Below are 10,285 nucleotides of genomic sequence, written 5' to 3'. Positions count from 1 at the left end.
TATTAATTAAGTTATGAATCTTGCTGATGAGTATAGTTAATTATTCTAGCATGTATACTAAAAAGAGTTTTTGATGATCTGATCTCTCCACTTAATTAAACGAAATTTATAATTTAATTTCTCATCACTACTATCCTACAATACAAGTCATATATAATTTACAAAAAATTAAATATCAATAATAGATTCATAAAGAGATCTTACTGAGTAAACTTACAAATTGCCATGGTCTAATATGACACCACGTTAAATCTATTTTACATTAAATTGATTTTTACAGTCCAAGGAACCATATCCGACAATTATATCAAGTTGTGAATTATTTGTGAAATAAGCATTTGATCTCAAAACTCAATACGTGCAAATATAAAAATAATAAATAAGGTAGACAAAGATACTGAATTCTAATCATATATATATATATATATTTATAAATATATATATATATATCTTAATATTGTACGATGATTCTCCATTATAAATATTAAACTTAAGTATGTTAACACATGGGGAATGAATCATGCCGCGAGCTACCGACCTAGCCTATTGATCATGCGTATCTTGTAAACTTTTCCCAGTCGGTGAATAATGCTGATTGCTGAACACAAATATACACAGATCGAATCAGTAGCTTGGAAACGATATCCACGTGTATTCTTTTAATTTGTTGCATATAGACAAACCCACTGTATTAGCTGCACATGTTAAGACAAACCCACAGCATTATATTAATAGATATCTATCTTTTTTAAGTTGAAAATATATTGATCTTTCTCCACCATGCATACTTTATTCAGACAAAGAGGCGGAAAAGTTCATCTGCCCCAATGCCGGAGTCGAAGTTAGTCAGAAAACCGATCCGGCTCTGACAAAAACTGCACAAATACCTCCGACTCCGGCTCCATTTTTTCGAAGCTCCGACTCAAATGGTTGCAGAGTCAGTATAACCGGAGTCAAATAGTCGGATTTTTGCAAAGTCCTACCTTTTGGACGTGACTATTACAACATCATATTCTCGTTGGAATCCTCTTATTATAGGAGAGGCTAGATGGTAATCACTGCCAGATATTCTCTCAAGATAAACATGAGTCTGATCATATCGATCCCAACCACACACAATGGTACTACTAAAGTGGTACCAAACTCGTGGGTATAAGGGATAATGGATATGAGTATGATTTTCTTTGCATCTTACTCATAGCTAGAGCTGACTTAAATCCATGACGTCCCATCCACCATACCAAGTGATCAGAGTAAACTAGCTTTTTCACTAAGGTTCTTTGTTTTTAACGAAGAGGGACGGCTCTTAATTTTATTAATAGTCCTCATTCTCAACGCAAGAATACCGAGCACAACAAGAAAGCCTAAGGTTACAAAACTCTAAAACCAAGGCTTTAAAAGAAGTTATCAAAATCTGCAATATTACATCTCAAAGTAATACTAACAACTCTATGCTAGAAATCCTTTTAAAAGGTATACAAAATGAAAGAGAGACTGTCTAGATCTAAATGAAGGTAGAACAGATTTTCAAGTGTACAAAATGTAATGCCCCGATCCTGAAGGTCCGGAGAGTTAGCTCTTAATACTTAATATCAACTTCAATAACACAACTATAAAGTCCAGAAAATTCCATAAAATATTAATCCATGTAATAAATCCAAATATCTAAGTTCCTTCATGGAGACAACAAAGAAATTCTCTATAACATAAATTATAAATTCTCCAAAAACTCGAAAATATCTTTAACTCATCAAATCAAAATACCCGAAAAATAAATCAGTTTCCTAACTATGACTCTCAAATAAGCACTTATACCCTCAGACACTTATTCCACAACGATCATCACACCTTGCTAAAACTTCCTACTTTTATTCTCCAGCTGAAGCATCAAAATTATCTAAAAAATATGTGGAGATAGGAGGTGAGTTATCAACAATTCAGTCAGCAGAGAACATATACTAGTGTGTAAACATGAGCATTTACAGAGTTCAGAATGCATAAACTGAAACATCACATCTTATCTTATCATATCAGAACAAAGACCATGTTTAACCCCCGTGGTAGGCCCGAGTGTGCACATAGGAAAGACCACGCAGAAAACTATTTTGTTTCCAAAGTGGGTGCACCAGAAACAGAAAAGTTGGTACCAACCCGAACAGAGGTTTTCATAAATCACATCATATCATATCAGAGTACAAAACATCTTCAGACTAGAACATAATCATATCTCAAAAACATAATTTATGCACAAAATTACGTATTTGCTCTCTTTTGCACAGTTCAGAAACAGAATGTCAAAAATAAGCTCATGTCTACACCAGACATGCCAGAAAATACTTTATTCTTAAACAAAATCTCATGAGTAATGCAGAACAAATAACTGAGCTAGTTCAAATTCCTTTTCATAACCAAATATGTATATTTTCTAAAAATTAACCTCAGCTCATTTTATTTTAATGCAAAATCTAGTATAAGAACCCTGCTTATCTGGACTTCTTAGCTTTATCGGAATTTTCCTAAAAAATGTCGAATAATAATTAAGCATTACCTATAAAATAATCACGTAATTCTCGTAAATTTCCAATTAATCATGTATTTCGATATTTAATCCTAAGCTTCTAAAATAACCTATTTAATTCCTCAAAACCTAAAATTTCTTAACTTCAAATTAAAAATCATCACTTTCTAAAATCATCAATATTGATTTAATAACTTTGACTAAAACATTTAAAAATCTTACCTACTTATTATTGAAAACAAACTATAAAGTTTAATACTAGATAATATAATTATCTCAAAATATTTTAAAATAAAGCATAACTATTATCATATCTAAAGTGTAAAAATAACATTACACCAATATTGTTTACTTTTAAAATAAATCTTTACTTAATAACATGTTAAAATACTTAAGATATCTCTGTAAACATAAATATATTAGAGATTACTAACTCATATTAAAAGTTTAAAACACCTTAACGGAACTTGTAGCTCAAAGGGTAATAATGTAATTTTATTTAATTAAACAATACATTACCCAAGTTACATAAACTCATGTTAACAAAAACTACCTTGACAAAAACTCATGTTACGTAAAAGCAAAACAGCAGTTTGTGAGGCAGATGCTCACTGAAAGATTGAGAGCTCGACGGGCAGCGAGTTGGGTGGTGGTTACAACAGAAAAAAGGGGTGGTTGAGCTCGTGGGGCAGAAAGAGAGATGAGCGGGAGAGAGAGAGAGAGAGAGAGAGAGAGCGGAAAGAATGGTGAGGAGGCCGTGGCACTTTGTGAGCTTACTAGGAGGTGGTCCCGGTGGATCTAGGTGCACGACTAGCGTCCGCTGGTGGTTCTTGCTTGAGGCTGAGCAGTTGGCGGTGGGGCGCTGTGGTTTACTAATGGTGGCTGTTGAATGTGTTTTCCGATGGTCGCTCTGGGCGTCGGTTTTACGTGGAGATGGAGGTTGGGGTGGACAAACCGGGCAGCAGTGGTGACGCACACGTTTGGGCTTCCGTGAGGGTGTTGACCTATAACGGGGATGGCTGAAAGGTGCAGAGATGACTATGGGAAACCGAGAGGAGAGGGAGAAAAAGAAGAAGCGGCTATTCTAGGTTTTCATCATGCACACTGGTGGTTGGCTATGGGTGCAACGTTGAGGAGTGCTGAGCCGAGTGGCTACGGGTTGTGTGAGTGAGGCATTGGACTTGTTGGGATGAAGACTATTGTGGGAGGTTTGTGGCTACTTCTTCTTTTTTCAGGAGAGGAGTACATGTATATAAAGAGTTGATTGGAAAAACCCTAGAGAAAGATAGGAAGGAGACGTGCAAGATCATGCATGTCGTGGACGTGAGGAAAACTCTAGGGGTGAAAATAGACCGAAAAGAAAACGTGCAGGGAAGTTAACGTGTGAAAAAAAAATAAGTGATTGAAACAAAACAAAAACAAAAACCCTAAAGCTGAGGAGAATAGAGGCGTACGTGCATCGGAGTGCAATCGTGTGTGGCGGCGAAAAAAAAAAACATTGAGCTTGACTGGGTCCGGGTGTTACACAAAATGTCTACCAGCTGCTTTACAGAAGAGGAAAATTGAAAGTTGAATAAAATATTGTTAGAATATTATTTTTTAATATTATTATTATTTTAAGATTTGAAAATTTTGAATTATTTATTATATTTTATATGAAAATTTGTTAAAATTGTAATGATGAGATGAAATGAGATGAGATAAAATGAATTGAGAGGAGTTCTCAAGCCTAATTCTTGTATTCCAGATATCTACGCCGCAGCAATAAATATTTTTAGTAACTGCCACAACATTTTTATATTGTCAATTGTAATATTTAAGCCATCGTCTTATAGGTGCACTAGATATATAGTACTAGTGACTCCTCGTCCATTCCAAAGCATGGCTCTCAAAGAAAAGTCAAGAGACTCCACTATTGTTCGACGATCTGGAAATTTCCATCCTAGCATTTGGCATGATGATTACATCCAATCATTAAAAAGTGAATATGTGGTAAATCTTGCTATGTCTATTATTTTTCAGTTTTGATCTCGATAGTTCTTGCATTACCAGTGCCTCATGACTAATCAGTGAAATTTAGATTGGTAGGGGGAGTCATACACTAGAAAAATTGATAACTTGAAGGAAGAAGTGACAAAGATGTTACACAAAATGGTGGATCCTCTAAAGCTGGTCAAGATGATTGATATTTTGCAAAGACTTGGAGTATCTTACCACTTTGAAGATGAAATAACGAGGATATTGGACAAAATACAGAATAGTCATTATGGAGGTGGTGATTGCGAGGAGAAGAGTTTATATGCCACAACTCTCGAATTTAGATTGCTAAGACAAAAGAGATATAATGTACCTCAAGGTAAACAACATGCATGCTAGTAATTAGTGCTTAACAAAAATAAAGAGACACATCATTTACCAACTAGTGAGCTTTGTTGATTAGATAGGTTTTCAAGAGTTTTACCAATGAAAAGGGAAGTTTCTATGAATGTATTTGTGATGATCTAAAGGGAACAGTGGTTGGCATGTGGAGACCCAGTCTCCAAGTGGGAGATTGTTTGGGTGTATGTTGAGACTGGTTTTGGAGTTAAAAATCGAGAAACAAAATGTTTGCTTGATGTGCGCTCAAGCGAAGCTCGCTCGACGTGCACTCCACAGTGGGCTCGAGCAGAACTCAACCCTTGAGTTCGCTCAAGTCCAGCGTGATGGTGAGCTCGAGCGAGACATAAACCCTAGTATTCGCTCGACCTCTACTCGACACTCCGCTCGAGCCAATGTTGATTTGGCCGTTCACTCGAGGTGCTCTAGACACGCCACAGGAGCGAAGACCGTAGATTTTGTCAGATTAGGAATTTCAGAGCCGTTTGCTATATATTTGTCATATTTGACTTGTTTTGTATGACTTTCAGCATATTTTGAGAGAAAACAATTGTCAAATAAGTGCATATTGTGTGAGAGAGCAAAAAGCCCTAGAGAGTGTGAGTTAAGATTGAGTGATTGTAATCTCCTCTGGTTAATAAGATTTCTGCAGCTCTGTGGACGTAGGCAATTTGCCGAACCACGTATATTGTGTGTTGTGTGCTTAATTGTGATTGCGTTTATTTTATTTTCCATCGTTGGTGTGTGTATTTTGCATAACAAATAGTATCAAGAGCCAAGGTCTGATCTGAAGGAGAATGATGGCTGGAGATAAAGTGATCACACCCAAGATCGAGAAGTTCAACGGCACTGATTTTGGGTATTGGAAAATGCAGATGGAGGACTATGTTTATGGGAAGATGTTCCACCTTCCACTGTTGGAAAAGAAACCGGAGAGCATGGATGATGCTGAGTGGACCCTGTTTGATCGACATATTCTAGAGCTTGTTCGACTGACCTTGTCTAGAATAGTGACACACAATGTCAGTAAAGAGAGAACCATGATGGATCTCATGGCGACTTTGTCAGGTATGTATGAAAAACCGTCGGCAAGTAATAAAATGCACTTGATGAAAAAATTGTTCAATCTAAAGATGTCAGAAGGTATGTCTGCAGCCTAACAATTGAATGAATTCAATACGATCACAAATCAACTATCTTCTGTAGAGATAGAGTTTGATGATGAGATCAGAGCGTTGATTATGTTGGCATCGTTGCCAAATAGTTCGGAGGCCCTAAGGAAGGTTGTGAGTAGTTTAGCCGGCAAGACAAAACTGAACAATGATAACATACGTGACATGTTACTTACTGAAGAGGTACGTAGGAGAGACTCGGGTGAGTTCTTAAGTTCAGGATTTGCCTTGAATGTTGAGAATAGGGGCAGAGGACATGAGAAGTCAAACTGCAAGAGCAGATAGAAGAGTAAGACGAGATCTGGACAACAGATCATGTGCTGGAGTTGTATCAAGCCGGGCCACATTAAGAAAAACTGCAAGAATCAAGGAAGTGCTAAGGATGACGCGATGAATATAGTGGCAGATGAAATTCATGATGCCTTACTTCTTGTAGTGCCCAATCTAATTGATGATTGGATATTGGATTCAGGGTCTTCGTTCCATAGTACCTCACATAGTAAAATCATATAGAATTATGTTACTAGTGATTTTGGGAAGATATATGTTGCTGATGGAGAGGCACTGGATGCAATAGGAGTGGGTGATGTGCACATCAGACTTCCAAACAGGGGTGTGTGGACTTTACAACAAGTCAGACAAGTTCCAGATCTGAAGAAAGACTTGATCCTTGTGGGACAGCTTGATGACAGCAGTTTTACAGTAGCATTCTCTATAGGAGCTTAGAAGATCACTAAGGGTGCGCTGGTCTTAGCACATGGTAGCAGATTTAATTCTTTGTATTCAACATCAGGATCCAGTGATGTGCAGGAAAATACAATAGTGCAAAAATGCAGATTTGATCACGCGAAACATGTGAGGAAGCCAAAGAAAGTCAACTTTGTCGTTCCTTATGAAAGCCTGGAAAAGTTGGTTGAGGTTGCCAAGATCGGTTCAAGACCGGATACTTCTGGTGCAATGGGAGTTATGAGTCAGCTAGTGGATGTGCTGACTAAGGACGATGTACGTGGAAGACTGAAGTCGGGCTTGGCTTTAGTGCGTCTTCTAGCTTGAAGACGGGAGCTATGAGCTGCAGAGATGATAGAGCTTGGTGGAAATAGTGGTTGGCATGTGGAGACCCAGTCTCGAAGTGGGAGATTGTTGGGGTGTATATAGAGACTGGTTTTAGAGCTGAAAATCGAGAAACAGAATGTTTGCTTGATGTGCGCTTGACAGTGCGCTTAAGTGAAGTTCGCTCAAAGTGCACTCGACAGTGGGCTCGAGCGAAGCTCAAACCGTGACTTTGCTCAAGTCCAGCATGATAATAAGCTCGAGCGAGACACAAATCCTAGTGTTTGCTCAACCTCCGCTCGAGCCAATGTTGATTTGGTCGTTCGCTCAAGGCGCACTGGACACGCTGTTCGAGCGAAGAAGCAGATTTCGCCAGATTAGGATTTCTAATGTTGTTTGCTATATATTTATCATATTTGACTTGTTTTGTATGAATCTCAACATATTTTGAGAGAGAAAAATTGTCAAGTGAGTACATATTGTGTGAGAGAGCAAAAAGCTCTAGTTAATAAAATTGTATGAATTGGGATTGAGTGATTGTAATCTCCTCTGGTTAATAAAATTTCTACAACTCTATGGACGTAGTTAATTTGCCTAACTACGTTTATTGTGCGTAGTGTGCTTGATTGTAATTGATTTTACTTGATTTGTTATCATTGGTGTGTGTGTTTTGCATAACATTTCACAACACCTCCCATTCGATGCAATTGCATGGCCACTGGCAAGATCTCAAGCCATTTCAATATTGTTGTTCGTCAGCAAATTACCAACTTTTCATTTGGCACTATGATTACACCCAATCGTAGAGAAGTGAATATCTGGTATGTGCATTCATGTCATACGTTTTTATAGTTAGTTATTGTATTGTTGATTGTGAATTATTTGGGTAATTAGTTTAACTAATGAAAAAATTGAATTGCCAGGGCCAATCATGGATTGAACGAGTTGATAAGTTGAAGGGAGAAGCAAGGATGATGTTTCACAAAATTGTAGATCCTTTACAACAACGTGAGCTGATTGATATTTCACAAAGGCTTGGATTACCTTGTCATTTTGAGAATGAGATTAGGATGATTCTAGAAAGTCTATACAATATTAATAATCATGGTGCTTATATGCACAAGAGAATTTATATGCCATTGTACTTGAATTTAGACTGCTAAGACAACATGGATATAGTTTGCTACGAGGTAAGTTTCTTAAAGCTAATAAATGGTTTGACTAAAATAACTAACACATGGGAGCTTACCATTTACAAATGATGACTCCTTAGATCCCATCACATGATTGCAGAGATCTTCAACGGTTTCAAGAATAGGTTAGGAAGCTTCAAGCCATGTTTTTGTGAGGATGTCAGAGGAATGCTATTCTTGTACGAAGCATCATTTCTTTTGATGGAAGGTGAAACTATATTGGAGGAAGCAAGAGATTTCACAACCAAACAACTCAAAGAGTTTGTCGAACTAAGCAAAGATCAAAATGATCTCTCTGCTTTGGTGAGCCATGCCTTGGAGCTTCCACTACATTGGAGGATGCTTAGGTTGGAAGCAAGGTGGTTCATTGATGTTTATAGGAATAGAGGAGATATGAACCCTATTTTGCTTAAGCTTGCATAATTGGATTTCAATGTGGTACAAGAAATCTACCAAGAAGATATAAAAGAAATAACAAGGTAAAAATTAACCGTGATTATCCTCATTTTATAATTTGGATCTCAACCTATCTTGAGCTTTACTTGACATATATGATTCGAAAGGCATAGAAATGCATAGCTATTATTCCGAAACCGATATGGTTTTCTTTGGTTCATACAAAGGAATTGTTGGGCTTTTTTATGTGAAGCCTTCTTTTGTTTGTGGTGGCCCAGTTGATGATTTGATCTGACAAGAATCCATTTGGGGTCTAAGCCTCCAGGAAATTTTTTTTTTACCCGTTTTAGCTTTTAATCCTGCCCGACTTGCTGATTAGGGTTTGCTTATATATTGTACTATACTCTTGTACAAATATCACTGTATTGTATTTTGGTTATCATCTGAACTAAATTCATCTGCAACTTCGTGGATGATGGCACATTGTTGAACCATGTAAATTTTGTATCGTGTGTGATTGATTCCACTTTTTGTTTTCTTTTTCCTCTTATCGTTTGGAACAAGGTGGTGGAGTAGCACTGGTCTTGGAGAAAATTTGAGCTTTGCAGGGGATAGGTTGATGGATAATTTCCTATGGACAGTGGGATATCATTTCAACCTAAGTTTAGATATAATAGGAAAATTTCAACAAAGGTCAATTCATTGATAACGACAATAGATGATGTGTATTATATATACGGAACTTTGGATGAGCTTGAGCTTTTTACATATGCTGTTGAGAGGTTTGTATTAGACTATTAAAAGCATAACACCTCTAAGTTTCTTCATCTATGGCTTACCCTGAACGTAAAAACTCAACTGTAATCTTTGTGATTCCAGAAGGGATGCCGATGCAATGGAACAACTTCCTTACTACATGCAATTATGCTTTGTTTCTATCCGTAATTCTATTCATGAAATGGCTTTTGAAGTTCTCAAGGGAAAAGGGTTCGATGTTGTTTGATACCTAAAAAAAGTGGTAAGAACTTTACCTCTAAATTCATCATTATCTTCCTCCAACATTTTTTTAAAAGTATAATGTTAAGCAGTATACAATACCCTCTAGTAATTTGCTCCAACATAAAAGTTTCAGTGGGCAGATTTATGTAGATCTTATTTGTTGAGGGCAAAGTGGTACTACAACAGATATATTCCAAGCCTTCAAGAATACATTGAAAATGCATAGATTTCAATATCAGTGCCAGTTGCACTGATGCATGCTTATTTTTGTATGACGAATCTAGTGATAAGGGATGCCTTGGATTGCTTGGAAGCGTATCCAGATATAATATGGTAATCATCAATGATTTTATGACTTGCGAATGATCTCAGAAAATCTACGGCATGCAACCATACTATATATCCAAAGAATTTCATCTAGGATTGTTGGACTACTTCACATATATTTTTGAAATCCGGATGAGTTAGAGAGAGGTGATGTTCCTAAATCGATCCAATGCTACATGAATTATACTGGTGCCAGTTAGGAAGATGCTCGTGAGTACATAAGATCTTTGATTAGTGCAACGTGGAAGAATTAG

At 36.9% G+C, this 10,285-nt stretch overlaps 1 pseudogene; it reads left to right on the top strand.

The window, feature by feature from the left end:
• The first annotated feature begins 5,694 nt into the window (after positions 1–5,694).
• LOC121255290 lies at positions 5,695–10,285 on the top strand (annotated as a pseudogene).

This window comes from Juglans microcarpa x Juglans regia, chromosome 3D (assembly GCF_004785595.1).
Source record: "Juglans microcarpa x Juglans regia isolate MS1-56 chromosome 3D, Jm3101_v1.0, whole genome shotgun sequence".
NCBI lineage: Eukaryota > Viridiplantae > Streptophyta > Magnoliopsida > Fagales > Juglandaceae > Juglans > Juglans microcarpa x Juglans regia.
This window is presented reverse-complemented; position numbering and strand designations above follow the sequence as displayed.